Raw genomic sequence first — 16,817 nt, 5'->3', positions numbered from 1 at the left:
AATTCCTGCTTGATTCGGTTTGGAATCAGATTTTCAGAGATTTGCTTTGAAAAATTCAACAATTTTGAATTATCCTCTCATATCTACATCAATATCAAAAAACTTGACTATCTACTCAAAAATCAACAATTTCTAATTGATTATATACAAAAAATTCAATTAATTTCATGATAAATTTTGTGGAAATGCTACTTGTTTGCTATTCTTTTGTTACTTATATCAGCAATATTTCATATTTTTACTGCAAACAACTTTTGGTAATTTACAAAATCTTGCAAAATAGTTTGTAATTCGCTTTGTGTTCTTAATTTTTTCGGAAGTTTTCTCAAAAAAGTCGAAGTGAGAAAGAATTGCTGCTATTTTAAGCATTCGAAAGCGCAAGTATAACTTGAGAATATAAAGGTGTATTTTTACGTTGATTTCTTAGAATAAATTTAAAGTAGTTCTTTGGTTTATAATCTGCAAAACCTTTGGAAGTAGAAATACGCAAGCTAACTTAGTTCCATATTTCTGCAACATTTATAACATCTAAAATATCTGTTCTCGAAAACATCAATTCAGGAAACGAAATCATGGTGGGTGCAAACTAAAATAATTGAATAATTTTGCGAACTTTATTAAGCAAAAACTCTATAATTCAACGTAATTTTCTAATTGAAAAAAAGTTTGAAGCTAAACAGAACTAAATTTTTACTGTGTGTCTAGTTGAAGTTTTTCCTGTTAAAATTCATAAAATTAAGAGATCATACACCTGGTTCTGCTAAAGCATTAGTTTGTTTAGAATTATTCAGCAGGCTCCATTTTGATTTCTCTAAAAATCTTTCTAGATCAAATTTTTTTTTATCCAAAAGATTGAAATTCGAAAAATTTGGATTTTCATATAATTTAACCAAGTATATCAAATGATAAAAAGTTTTCCAAACATTAAACTTTTTTCTTGGATTTTTTCTCGAGATGTAATTCACAAGTTAAATTTTAATTTCAAAAAAATCTCTAAACTCCTAATGAATTAAATTGAGGTTCTATCACAATTTGATTTTTTCTCAGTTTTTGCTTCATCTACCATCTTCCAACTTAATCAAATTCGAACAAAGTTTTCTTTGAAAATTGAGTTTTAGAGGGGAAAATGTATCATTTCAACGAACGTTCATTAATCCGAAGCAGATTGAATACCATAAATCCTTTTTAGAAAAACTTCAAATTACTTTGTCGACCTATAACTGTATGTTGCTGTTTCAACTCTGAATTTCTATTTTGAAGTAAATTTTTGGTTGAGAATGATGTATATTATTGTTTTGAAAATTTCAAATGTAAGCAAAACATACATTATCCAGGTCAGTTATCAATTTCTTTTCTGAATCTTTGAAAAAAAAGCAAATTAAAACCATAATTCTTAGTAAATCAATCCCCCATATCTGCTACGCACTACTCTATGACTACTTTTACAAGCACCAAGCAAGGAAAACCTTAAAATAGTTATTAGGTAAAACCTTTCAATTAATCGATGATTTATAAATATCCAGTTTTTTATTGTGTTTCATCAAATACTTAATCACTCATTAGCGTATGTGATTCACTTTTACTAGAAATTTATTGTAACAAAATCCCCGCAAGCTGGCAACCAATGGAACTTTTACAGTAGATTAAAGATTTTCGGATCGATTTCTATTGAAAGTTTCAAGACAATTTGAACGCGGTTGTTGCTGGTTTTATCATCAATCAGAACCTTTGAATTTGACAGAACATGAATTGTGATGAAAAAGTTGTAAATTTTTACTGGAAATTTTCCAAATTTAGTGTATAGACTTTTAAGATTCAGTGAAAAATTATCATTCAAATTATTTTCTACTATGATTTTATTAAAAATATATCAATTTTTTCTTCTCTTGGAGTGTGTTTTGAGACTGCTGAGCACATAATTTAACAATAAGTTGACAATGCTTCTTTTTGATATGATCAGTAAGTTACTCGCTGCTATTCTCTGCCACATTCAAATTTATACAATTTTTTCGTTTCTATTCAGTGACGGCATCTCAATAATTAGAAAAAAAAATGGGAGATTTACAATGTCCCGAAATTTCAGAAAATAAAAAATTGAATAGCCTCAAAAAATGATTAAAAGCTAATAAGAACTAATAAAAGCTAATAAATAAAATTTTAAACAATTGTTTTTAACGTGAAAGAAAATCAGAATAAATAGGCTGCTTAGCCTAGCTGAAATAAAAATCATCCAATCTAATCATGGAGTTTTCAAAAGTTATGCTTTCAACCAACCAGAAACGAGCATTCATTAATAGAAAGTATTTATCTTTTCTGATAACAACCAATCAGACTCGAGATTCAATGGCCATGGAGATTTCAGTAAAGTTAATGTCAACCAATCAAAACTGAGTTCTATTTCTCATGAATTTTTCAACGAGTTTGATAACAAACAATCAGCATCGAAAGTTTTTTTGGTGACACTGTTTGTTGGAAATGAACCAATCAGAATCCAGCGTTTTCTGAAAGTGATCTGTTTATCATTTTTTAAAAACTTTAATCATTATTTGAAAAATGTCTATCAAAAAACATATGATTTTCCTCGAGTTACTTTACAAGAAAAAAGAAAAAATTCGTATTGATTTTCTTATTGATGAAACAGATGTTGACTCTTACTTTTTTCATAATTGTTTGGACATTTATGTTGTCCGAAATAGAGTTCTCCGACTAAGTAAAGGTCTGTTTAGGGAAGCTTACTCAATCAAAGTTTTTACTTTTGATCCTACATATTGCGTATCAAAGCTTCAATTTTACGGCTGAATTACACCTCACAAGGAAAGAATTTTTGTTTATTCTGAGAATTTGAAGTTAATAAAAAAATCGTACGATATTATACGAAAATCGTACGAAAATCTGTTTTTATCCCCTACCCAATACCCAAATTTGTAAAAACTCACCAGCAAAGTTCTTTATTCCTTCATTTCTTTAAGGATTTTCAAAGTTCAAATTCCTGCTTGATTCGGTTTGGAATCAGATTTCCAGAGATTTGCTTTGAAAAATTCAACAATTTTGAGTTATCCTCTCATATCTACATCAATATCAAAAAACTTGACTATCTACTCATTGAATATATACAAAAAATTCAATTAACTTCATGATAAATTTTGTGGAAATGCTACTTGTTTGCTATTGTTTTGTTACTTATATCAGCAATATTTCATATTTTTACTGCAAACAACTTTTGGTAATTTATTTATGCACTTGGTTTTGTGTGTAATTTTACTTTGTTGGAAGTTTTAAGTCATTAAAAATTTCTCTGATTGGATACAACAATTAGAACAAAAAAGAACATTTTTGTGATTGGAAACGACAATACCCAAAATGAAGCTTGGTTTCCGATTGGACACGACTTTTATCCAAAAATTCCATAAAAAGAAGCTAAAATCTGATTGGACACGACTACAAACTAAATAATGAACATCAATTCTGAACTAAAAATCATTTTTATTTTAACTTAACTACCGTCAACTACCTCCTCTCTCAGCTCTAAATACCTTAATTTCAACTTATCTTCCGTCAGCTACCCCTCTCTCAGCTCTTTCTTATTTCCGCTCTTCAACTCAGTTTATTGCTCAAAATGATCTTCTCCGTGCAAACCAGCAACCTAACGTGCTCTGTAGAATTTTTGCCTGATCTAGTACAAATTAAAGTGCGAGAAACATTCTCTGGAGTTTTTCTGGCACGAATGGACATCCCAATCCAAGTCTGGCACATGGTGGAAGTGATGCGAAGGGATTTCAACGAACATCATATGACACAAGTACCCACTATAGAGGACCAACTTGAAGAAATGCAAATGATGGAGGAAATTTCTGATCATGTGGGAATGAACTACCCCGAGATTTCTGACTCAACAATTGTAGCTCAACCAGTCGACGACTCCCTCTTTCCGTGGGAGGAAGCAGGATCAGCCGAAAACCTCATCACAATAAATGAAGATGAGGGTTTCTCAGAAGCAATGACATCTCAAAACATTGCTCGAAAACAACCACCAGCAATGGAACCTCGTCCAGCTCTGCGTTCTATAGAGAACCTCCAGAACTCTTCTGCTGCTCGTCAGATCTTTGATTAAATGTTTTTGTAAATAATTGTTGTTTGGTATTGACTTCGTTTTCTGTAATTAATTAATTTCTTCAATTTCAAATTTATTATGAAAATAAATGAGAGGCTCAGGGTAAACCATTGAAAAACAATTAAGAACTTAATTTAGTGCTCCGAACTCGCACATATGTTAAGAAACTCGAATATTTTTTGCACACATATTCGGAAAAACACTAAAAAAATTGTACACAAGTGAAAAATACCTGATAGTTTTTGCATCTTGACGAAAAAAACTCAACTACTTTTCGCACTTTGAAGAAAAATTGAAACACTTTTCGCATTTTCTCAAAAAAGTGAAACACTTTTTGCATATTGTCAAAAAAATTGAAACTTTTTTCGCACTTTGTAGAAAAGTTGAAACAATTTTGACGTTTTCTCAAAAAAAGTGAAACCCTTTTCGCATATTGTCAAAAATATTGAAACACTTTTCGCACTTTGTAGGAAACAAGTGAAACACTTTTCGGATTTTGTCAAAAAAAGTGAAGCATTTTTCGCATTCTGTCAAAAAAACTGAAACACTTTTCGAATTTCTAGGAAAAAAGTTAAACACTTTCCGCATCTTGTCAAAAAAAGTGAACCAGCTTTCGCATCTTATCAAAAAACTGAAACACTTTTCGCATTTGTACAAAAAAAGTCAAACAATTTTTGCATACGCTTCAAAAAATTGAAACACTTTTCCCATCTTGCCGAAATAAATCATTACAATTTTTCTTGAACAGGTAATTGCTAATCTTTATGAAATTTTTATTCAAAAATTAATCCTCTAATTTTTCCATGTCTGTTGATCAGAAACAATTGAAAACTAAGGTATTAACATAGGGAATAGCGATTTTTGCCTTATAATTTAAGAAATCAAGTTAAAATTTTACATAATTTTTGAAAAAACGAAGAAAAAACGTGCATTTTACCAAAAAATTTTTTAGATTTGTTTACATTTTCAAAAATTCTTGAGAGAGTTTTAGGTACACGTAAAAATTTATGAACATTTATATGTTAAAAACTGTTCAAACTAGAAAAAAATATATTTTTGACAAGATACTCGTAACAAACATTCAATTATCATAAGAAAAATTATTTGAAAAAGCCATTCAGAGGGACTGACTTGATTCCTCTACAGAGCTAAGAAGGCGTCTTTTGAATTATTTAGGTAATAAAAAAGTAATTCCACCTTAGAAAATGACGTCATTACTCTTTAATTTTATAGAACAGTAAAAGTTGTGGAATATTTCCACAAGAGAAATTGACGTCATTATTGATTAAATTCTAGAGTCTTCTGATTTTAGAATCTACAGAAAAAATCCTTGAATTTTATAAGAAGTCATTACACATTAACATCTAGATTTTTCTCAATCTTTTGAATTCTAGAAATAATCACTAAAATTTAACCAATCAGAATTCCACAACTAACTCTAAGGTGATGAGGTTGATGAAAAAAACTAGTGGTATTCAGTTATTTTGCTTGTTTCTTAAATCTAAACACAGATACGCAACCAAAGTTGTGAATAATAGGAATAGTTTTCAATGAAATTCTTTCCTTTTGAAAAACCTTAGTCAATAAAAAGTTCTTATTTTACAAAATCGTTCATAAACAATTGAAGTCAACCAAGTGTTGCAAAATTTTTGGAGTTCAGTTTTTTAATGAGAAATTCAGCAAAATCTACAGCTGAAAAAAATATATTTCATTTCTTTTGAAAATTTCCTACACTTCAGTTTATTTTACGAACATGAGAAGAATTTTTAGAAGAAGCAGAAATCTATCTCAAACTTGGAACCGATCATTATAGAACAGGCGAGTTACTGCATCCAGTTTGAAATTGGCACCGAAACTGTCAAGAGTCTCAAATTTATTAAAATCTCTCAAGCTAGTCAGCACATTATCATAGATCTTTCGGAATGGAGAGAACTCGAGAGTAGAAGAATTAGAGAATATAGAAAAGAATTGGCTATGTCTAAGTCACTTTCGAGAAGAAAGTACAGGTTTTCGTATGATTCAAATGAAAAGTATTTTGATAAATTTGTGGATCTGGGATACGGAAATAGTTTCCGTTTGCTTACAAGTGAACATTTACTACAAATGATTTTTGAAAATTGGTTGAATTTGACATCTTCTACAGAGATCCGAAGAAGTGTTTCAGTCCCTCAAGATTTTCCCTACATGATTGGCGAAAAATTGAAACAATTCATGATAGAAGGTACAAGAAAGAAAAATTGAAGGTTCAACAGGATAACTTAGCTCTGTTTAGAAGAAAACATGGTGAGGCACATGAAGAAGAAAGTGACAAGGAACTCAAAAATTAACTCATTTTTTGATTTTTTACACATTTTTTCAAGCTTCCATTGAATTGTAAATTGATTTTTTTAATCATTTGAAAAAAGTGTTCCTGAACCAAAGCTTAGTTTTAAAAGATTTATCAGTGTAAATTTTAAGAGCGCATTTGAAGACAATTGATTTTTTTGTCACAAAGCTTACATAATCACCATTCACAGAACCATGACAATCAAAAAAGCAATCAATATTCTTGAACAAATCAGATTCATATTTTAAGTTTAGAATTTTTCGAATTCTATCCAGAAACGCTGAATCAAAAGTTTGTGTGGAAGCCAGTTTCTGGTTGGAACATAAATAATAACTCTTGAATTTTTTCCGAATTAGTCGTTTCTTTGCAATACTAGGCATCTTTTCAGCTCCTTTCGTTCGTAAGTTAAGTTCAACTGCTCGTCTAAGCTGATTGAACATTTCTCCGCTCGACGTAACAAAACTTGAATATATATCAAACAATCAGCATCGAAAGTTTTTTTGGTGACACTGTTTGTTGGAAATGAACCAATCAGAATCCAGCGTTTTCTGAAAGTGATCTGTTTATCATTTTTTAAAAACTTTAATCATTATTTGAAAAATGTCTATCAAATGTGTATATGATTTTCCTCGAGTTACTTTACAAGAAAAAAGAAAAAACTCGTATTGATTATCTTATTGATGAAACAGATGTTGACTCTTACTTTTTTCATAATTTTTTGGACGTTTATGTTGTCCGAAAAAGAGTTCTCCGACTAAGTAAAAGTCTGTTTAGGGAAGCTTACTCAATCAAAGTTTTTACTTTTGATCCTACATATTGCGTATCAAAGCTTCAATTTTACGGCTGAATTACACCTCACAAGGAAAGAATTTTTGTTTATTCTGAGAATTTGAAGTTAATAAAAAAATCGTACGAAATTATATCAAAATCTGTTTTTATCCCCTACCCAATACCCAAATTTGTAAAAACTCACCAGCAAAGTCCTTATTCCTTCATTTCTTTAAGGATTTTCAAAGTTCAAATTCCTGCTTGATTCGGTTTGGAATCAGATTTCCAGAGATTTGCTTTGAAAAATTCAACAATTTTGAGTTATCCTCTCATATCTACATCAATATCAAAAAACTTGACTATCTACTCATTGAATATATACAAAAAATTCAATTAACTTCATGATAAATTTTGTGGAAATGCTACTTGTTTGCTATTCTTTTGTTACTTATATCAGCAATATTTCATATTTTTACTGCAAACAACTTTTGGTAATTTATTTATGCAACTGGTTTTGTGTGTAATTTTACTTTGTTGGAAGTTTTAAGTCATTAAAAATTTCTCTGATTGGATACAACAATTAGAACAAAAAAGAACATTTTTGTGATTGGAAACGACAATACCCAAAATGAATCTTGGTTTCCGATTGGACACGACTTTTATCCAAAAATTCCATAAAAAGAAGCTAAAGTCTGATTGGACACGACTACAATCTAAATAATGAACATCAATTCTGATGGTCAAACCCACACATTCGTGTTGAAGTTACCCCTAACTCCTAACTAAAAATCATTTTTATTTTAACTTATCTTCCGTCAGCTACCCCTCTCTCAGCTCTTTCTTATTTCCGCTCTTCAACTCAGTTTATTGCTCAAAATGATCTTCTCCGTGCAAACCAGCAACCTAACGTGCTCTGTAGAATTTTTGCCTGATCTAGTACAAAATAAAGTGCGAGAAACATTCTCTGGAGTTTTTCTGGCACGAATGGACATCCCAATCCAAGTCTGGCACATGGTGGAAGTGATGCGAAGGGATTTCAACGAACATCATATGACACAAGTACCCACTATAGAGGTTCAACTTGAAGAAATGCAAATGATGGAGGAAATTTCTGATCATGTGGGAATGAACTACCCCGAGATTCCTGACTCAACAATTGTAGCTCAACCAGTCGACGACTCCCTCTTTCCGTGGGAGGAAGCAGGATCAGCCGAAAACCCCATCACAATAAATGAAGATGAGGGTTTCTCAGAAACAATGACATCTCAAAACATTGCTCGAAAACAACCACCAGCAATGGAACCTCGTCCAGCTCTGCGTTCTATAGAGAATCTCCAGAATTCTTCTACTGCTCGTCAGATCTTTGATTAAATGTTTTTGTAAATAATTGATGTTTGGTATTGACTTCGTTTTCTGTAATTAATTAATTTCTTCAATTTCAAATTTATTATGAAAATAGATGAGAGGTTCAGGGTAAACCATTGAAAAACAATTAGAACTTAATTTAGTGCTCCGAACTCGCACATATGTTAAGAAACTCGAATAATTTTTGCACACATATACGGAAAAACACTAAAAAAATTGTACACAAGTGAAAAATACCTGATAGTTTTTGCATCTTGACAAAAAAACTCAACTACTTTTTGCACTTTGAAGAAAAATTGAAACACTTTTCGCATTTTCTCAAAAAAGTGAAACACTTTTTGCATATTGTCAAAAAAAATGAAACTTTTTTCGCACTTTGTAGAAAAGTTGAAACACTTTTGACGTTTTCTCAAAAAAAGTGAAACACTTTTCGCATATTGTCAAAAATATTGAAACACTTTTCGCACTTTGTAGGAATCAAGTGAAACACTTTTCGGATTTTGTCGAAAAAAGTGAAACAATTTTCGCATTCTGTCAAAAAAACTGAAACACTTTTCGAACTTCTAGGAAAAAAGTTAAACACTTTCCGCATCTTGTCAAAAAAAGTGAACCAGCTTTCGCATCTTATCAAAAAACTGAAACACTTTTCGCATTTGTACAAAAAAAGTCAAACAATTTTTCCATACGCTTCAAAAAATTGAAACATTTTTCCCATCTTGCCGAAATAAATCATTACAATTTTTCTTGAACAGGTAATTACTTATCTTTTTGAAATTTTTATTCAAAATTTAATCCTTCAGAAAACTAATTTTTGCATGTCTGTTGATCAGAAACATTTGAAAACTAAGGTATTAACATAGGGAATAGCGATTTTTGCCTTATAATTTAAGAAATCAAGTTAAAATTTTACATAATTTTTGAAAAAACGAAAAAAAACGTTCATTTTACCAAAAAAAAACCTTTAGACTTGTTTACATTTTCAAAAATTCTTGAGAGAGTTTTAGGTACACGTAAAAATTTATGAACATTTATATGTTAAAAACTGTTCAAACTAGAAAAAAATATATTTTTGACAAGATACTCGTAACAAACATTCAATTATCATAAGAAATATTTTTTGAAAAAGCCATTCAGAGGGACTGACTTGATTCCTCTACAGAGCTAAGAAGGCGTCTTTTGAATTATTTAGGTAATAAAAAAGTAATTCTACCTTAAAAAATGACGTCATTACTCTTTAATTTTTATAGAACAGTAAAAGTTGTGGAATATTTCCACAAGAGAAATTGACGTCATTATTGATTAAATTCTAGAGCCTTCTGATTTTAGAATCTACAGAAAAAATACTTGAATTTTATAAGAAGTCATTACACATTAACATCTAGATTTTTCTCAATCTTTTGAATTCTAGAAATAATCACCAAAATTTAACCAATCAGAATTCCACAACTAACTCTAAGGTGATGAGGTTGATGAAAAAAACTAGTGGTATTCAGTTATTTTGCTAGTTTCTTAAATCTAAATACAGATACGCAACCAAAGTTGTGAATAATAGGAATAGTTTTCAATGAAATTCTTCCCTTTTGAAAAACCTTAGTCAATAAAAAGTTCTTATTTTACAAAATCGTTCATAAACAATTGAAGTCAACCAAGTGTTGCAAAATTTTTGGAGTTCAGTTTTTTAATGAGAAATTCAGTTTATTTTACGAACATGAGAAGAATTTTTAGAAGAAACAGAAATCTATCTCAAACTTGGAACCGATCATTATAGAACAGGCGAGTTACTGCATCCAGTTTGAAATTGGCACCGAAACTGTCAAGAGTCTCAAATTTATTAAAATCTCTCAAGCTAGTCAGCACATTATCATAGATCTTTCGGAATGGAGAGAACTCGAGAGTAGAAGAATTAGAGAATATAGAAAAGAATTGGCTATGTCTAAGTCACTTTCGAGAAGAAAGTACAGGTTTTCGTATGATTCAAATGAAAAGTATTTTGATAAATTTGTGGATCTGGGATACGGAAATAGTTTCCGTTTGCTTACAAGTGAACATTTACTACAAATGATTTTTGAAAATTGGTTGAATTTGACATCTTCTACAGAGATCCGAAGAAGTGTTTCAGTCCCTCAAGATTTTCCCTACATGATTGGCGAAAAATTGAAACAATTCATGATAGAAGGTACAAGAAAGAAAAATTGAAGGTTCAACAGGATAACTTAGCTCTGTTTAGAAGAAAACATGGTGAGGCACATGAAGAAGAAAGTGACAAGGAACTCAAAAATTAACTCATTTTTTGATTTTTTACACATTTTTTCAAGCTTCCATTGAATTGTAAATTGATTTTTTTAATCATTTGAAAAAAGTGTTCCTGAACCAAAGCTTAGTTTTAAAAGATTTATCAGTGTAAATTTTAAGAGCGCATTTGAAGACAATTGATTTTTTTGTCACAAAGCTTACATAATCACCATTCACAGAACCATGACAATCAAAAAAGCAATCAATATTCTTGAACAAATCAGATTCATATTTTAAGTTTTGAATTTTTCGAATTCTATCCAGAAACGCTGAATCAAAAGTTTGTGTGGAAGCCAGTTTCTGGTTGGAACATAAATAATAACTCTTGAATTTTTTCCGAATTAGTCGTTTCTTTGCAATACTAGGCATCTTTTCAGCTCCTTTCGTTCGTAAGTTAAGTTCAACTGCTCGTCTAAGCTGATTGAACATTTCTCCGCTCGACGTAACAAAACTTGAATAGAATCTGTAAAGAACAAAATTTAATGACAATCAATTTCTTGATTTATGTATATATATTTATCTAATCTCTGAAAAATTTGGCTAAGCGATAATTGTATTAAAACCAAATGGAACTTACAATTCTCCAAAGAACATAAAGAGTTGTGGGTAGAGACACAATAATTATGTGTTACTATGTATTTTTCGAAAAAAATCACTAAAAACGGAAATAAATAACGATTTTTTACAATAATCTGAATGAAAGCTGGGAAGAGCTTGACACATAGCAGTAGCCATTGGAAAGAATGATTTTTGCTGGAAATTTCTAGGAGAAGTAACGCCTACGCGATTTCGCTAAATGTAAGTTTCATACAAAACGTTCCATATTTGGTATTACTTCCAACATGGAAATCATGATGAGTCATACTTTTTACTTCCATTTTCATTTAATCTCAAAATCATTTTTCTCATTTCTCTCCATCTGATCAGTCTGTTCTTCAAAAATTTTTTGAAGAAAAGACACTATTCCCAATTATTTTGAGTTCTCAAATAATCAAACAAGAATTGGGAGATTTTTTTGGTTCCAAAAATCCTACAAGGGGAAATTTTATTTTGAGCCTTGCCTTCAACTATCAAAAAATAACGATTTGGGACAATTTGAACAGTCTCAACAAGTCTATCTTAGTGAAAAAGATGGTGAAGCGTTATCGAGAATCCGGAAGACTGTTACTCACGATGCTGAAAACCTTGGACTCGTACCTATATATGAAGCCAAATCTGGCAAAGAATCAACTATGGATCAGGAGCTGGAGAACGGTAATGGAGTATATGAAATAGCAACATGAGGAGGGTGTGTGTCACAATCAAGAAGTACAGTTTGAACAAGCCACCCTACATTCAGATTCGATTCTTTCATGTACAAGAGAATGAAGCAATGAAACAAGTTCAAAATACATTATACGAATTCAAAGAACTGTCCCAAATTTTTGGAGACTTTATGTTTGTTGATAATTGCAAGCCGCAATAATGCTTTGTGATGTTTCGTATGTTTGTTAATTGAAATATTGTTGCTTCAAAACTATCTTTTGTCTCTGAAGTGCACATTTAGAGCTAGGATATCATGGAAAAGTCAGACAAAACATAAAAACTCATTTTAAATTGACATAAAACACTATCCAATTATCCATAGATTTTCCAGTATTTTTTTTTAAAAAATTACAGAAAAATTTATTTAATTACTGCTTTTATAAAAAGTTAACTAAAATTTGTCTTATTTGAACAAAATTACAAACAAAATCTAGAGTTAGTTGTAACTTTTTTATTATTTTTCGAGTTTCTGAATTTCATTGGTTATTTTCAATTGCCTTAATTTGAGGTTTTGATTGGCTACATGAATTTACTTAAAACTAATCAGTCTCTATTTAAGGTTAAAAAATTTTCGTGTTGATTACAAAATAAGTAAAAATGGTTCAACAATTCGAGTTTTTTTAAGTTTCTTTGTTAATTTCAATAAGAAATATGTTTCTATCAAAAGCGTTTTCAATGTCTGTAATGAACATTTATCAGATTTTAAGGTTGAACTACTACAAAAAACAAAAAGAGGGGTGAACAGATGACGTTGATGGTTATTGTATTAGTTTTAACTTGTATAGAAACACAGAAAGTTCAATAATTCTCTTAAAAAGGTGGAGAGGAGATTTCAGAAAAGAAGAGTACTGTCAGATTTGTCAACAATGTTTTTATTTAGAAGAAATAACTCAAATTGAGTGGTAGATCAGTAAAAAAAAAGAATGGAAGAGTCTATGAAACAAATATTTAAGATAAGGAACAACATTTTGATTACTGTTGTGAATTTGATAGGATTTACTATTTAGATTTGTCAGAATATCTTTAATCGACTATCCAAATTTAAAAAATTTCAGGTTGTTTATATTACAATATACCAAAAAAAACAACCAAAATGTATGTTTTGGTAATTTTTCTTTTTACTGGTTAGAAATAGAACAAATCGAAAAAATGTTGATTGAAATTTCAAAATTTGAACTGAGCATCGAAAAAACAATATAAACCAGACAAGAAATCTTATTTATCTCACTTTGGTGTCAATTGTATATGTTAGTCATGTTAGAACAATTCAATTAAATTGATTGATTGGCAAGTTTCATAAACATAGTTTGGTTCTGATCTACAAAAAATTTTAAAATCTGTGAAAACTTCATTCTGATTGGTTAATACCACAAATACTAACTACCTGTGAAGAAATCCTTGATATCCACAAACGATATCAAAATTGTTGAAAAACCCATGAGAAGTAGAACTCATTTTTGATTGGTTGACATAAATTTTATTAAAAATTCCATGACCTATGAAGCTCGATTCTGATTGGTTGATATCAGAAAAGATAAAAGTTTCCATATAATGAATGCTCGTTTCTGATTGGTTGGTAGCAAAACTTTTGAAAACTCCCTGGTTAGATTGGTTGATTTTATTTCTGCTAGGTTAAATAGCATATCTATTCTGATTTTCTTTCACGTTAAAAATAATTGTTTAAGAAATTTGCTGTTTTTATTCACTTTTATTCATTTTTTGAGCCTATTCAACTTCACTTTTCTAAAAATTCGGGACATTCTAAATCTCTCATTTTTCTTTTTCTACTTATTGAGATGCCGTCACTGAAAAGAAACGAAAAAATTGCATGTATTGAATGTGGCAGAGAATAGCAGCGAGGAACTCACTGATCATATCAAGAAGAAGAATCATCAACTTAATGTTAAATTATGTGCTCAGCAGTCTCAAAACACACTCCAACAGAAGAAAAATTTGATATATTTTTGATAAAATCATAGTAGAAAATATTTTGAATAATAATTTTTCACTGAATCTTAAAATTCTATACACTAATTTTGAAAAATATCCAGTAAAAATGTACAATTTTTTCATCACTTTTCTTGTTTTGTCAAATTCAAAGGTTCTGATTGATGATAAAACCAGCAACAACCGCGTTCTAATTGTCTTGAAACTTTCAATAGAAATCAATCCGAAAATCTTTAATCTACTGTAAAAACTCCATTGGTTGCCAGCTTGCGGGGATTTGGTTACAATAAATTTGTAGTAAAAGTGAATCACATACGCTAATGAGTGGTTAAGTATTTGTTGAAATACTATAAAAAACTGGATAATTATTAAACATCGATTAATTGAAAGGTTTTACCTAATAACGATTTTAAGGTTTTCCTTGCTTAGTGCTTGTAAAAGTAGTCATAGAGTAGTGATCCACTAGTGATGTTATTCTATGGGGTTTCATTGATGCCATTGATTGAATCACTCAAAGACCGAGATAAGTATTTACAAACATGGTATGCAGATGATTTGGGAGCTCTTGGCGCACTAGAAAACCTGGTTGAATGGTTGTCATCTTTGACAGAAAAATGTCCGAAGTATGGCTATTACCCCGAGCCAAGCAAAAGTTATTTGGTTGTTCACCCGAATTTTGTTGAAAAAGCTCATCAATTGTTTGACAGGTTCGGCATCAGAATAAATGAAGGTAGAAGATATTTGGGCGGATTTATTGGCTCTGATGAAGGCAAAACTCGTTTCACTACAAAAAAGGTCCAAGAATGGTTGGATTGTCTTAGCGAGTTGTCCAAAGTGGCAGAAAAAGAACCTCAAGCTGCTTTAGTTGGATTAACAAGATCACTGCAATGCGAATGGAATTTTGTCCAGAGAGTAGTCAAAGATACGTCGCAGCTGTTTGCTCCTCTCGAGAAGATGCTGGAGGAAAATTTTTTGCCAAGCTTACTAGGAACTTCTAGTGTCACACACTCAGATCGTGTTTTGTATTCACTTCCTGTCAAAAGAGGGGGACTAGGTGTACGAAATCCAAAAGAAAGTGCCGAAGTAGCATTTTCCACTTCACGTGAAGCAACCGACTGTCTCGTGAGTTCGATCCTTCACCAAGATAATTTCGAACAAACTCTACACAAAACAAAGATGAGAGAAGCAAGAAAAAATCACGAGGAGAAACAAAATGCTGTGGACAAAGATAAACTCGATGAATTGCTTGCAGTTTTACCAGCAGATCAGAAACGAGCGATCCGGAGAATAATCGACAACAACTGTTCCTTGTGGCTAACTTCGCTGCCCTTGTTGAAAGATAATTTTGATTTGTCAGCCACAGAGTTCAGAGACGCTCTATGTGTCAGGTACAGAAAACCACTCAAACGTTCTTTCTCGAGATGCGATGGATGTCAACAAGATTTTGACTTACAGCATGCACTTTCTTGCAAGAAGGGCGGACTGGTAACACTACGACACAACGAAATAAGAGACGCAGTGGGCGATCTTGCTTCAATTTTGTGGAAAGATGTGAAAAGAGAACCTGTCGTAAAAGAACCAGATATAGAAAATGGAACCCCGGCACTAATTGCAGATCTTTCAGCTCGTGGGGTTTGGGATAGACAGTCGGCTGCGTCGTTCGACATCCGTGTTACAGACACTGACGCTCCGTCTTACCAAAACCGCAATCCCATGAATGTACTGAAAACTGCAGAGATTGAAAAGAAAAATAAGTATGGACCGGCTTGTGAAGAAAAGCACATGTCTTTCACTCCACTTGTCACTTCAATAGATGGTGTTTTGGCACCGGAGTTCACGTTTTTCCTCAAACGACTAGCAGATGGTCTGGCATCAAAATGGGACCGCCCATATAGTCATGTCATGTGCTGGGTGAGATGTAGAATTTCATTCGCTATACTAAGAGCAACCAACATTTGCATCAGAGGCACAAGATCCAAATGGCGATCCCTCGGCGTTGAGGACGGTTACACAATTGGAATGGCATTCTAAAAATTCACACGCTGTTAACTGGGGCTTTCATCGCGCATAACTGACTCCTATGATATTAGAATTTTGACACCATTTGCATAATATTTCGAAGAATATGAGATGTTTGAAGATAAAAACACAGGATGACAACTGTGAACAAGCAACGAAAAACAAGCACCATTCGAAACCAATTTATTTTGATTTGATGATTTAAAAAAAAAAATCTTTGTTAATCTTGTTTTTTAGTCATGATCTTGTATTAGTTTTTATCGCAAAAGCGTTACTTTTTAGTTCGGTTACTTTTCAGAGTTACTCACATTTGAGTAACTCTCGTCAAAAATAGACTCGTGAATGTCACAGAGCGTGGATGTAGCACGGTGAGTGAGGCCGGCTATAGAGCATGTTCAGGACGTCCTCTTCTGGTGGATTAGGCCAGAAGAGAGGGTATAATTTCATGCTCTATTTTTGGAGGGTCCTATTTTAGTTCAACCTTTCATGCTATTTTTCCCTACTGGTGTTTTTTGTAGTCTTAGTTATGTCTTTTTCTCAAAAATCAAATTGTTTGTTCTGGGTTTGTCTTTCGACTTTTTGGTGTTTTGCTTTTTTGTGTTCAGACTTAAAAGTAGTCCTCAAAAATATAATTTATCCAGTTCTAAGCTAGTACGAACCCAGTTTGGGCACCATGGGTTTACT

Source organism: Symsagittifera roscoffensis, chromosome 8, assembly GCF_963678635.1.
Source record: "Symsagittifera roscoffensis chromosome 8, txSymRosc1.1, whole genome shotgun sequence".
Taxonomy (NCBI): Eukaryota; Metazoa; Xenacoelomorpha; order Acoela; family Convolutidae; genus Symsagittifera; species Symsagittifera roscoffensis.
This window is presented reverse-complemented; position numbering follows the sequence as displayed.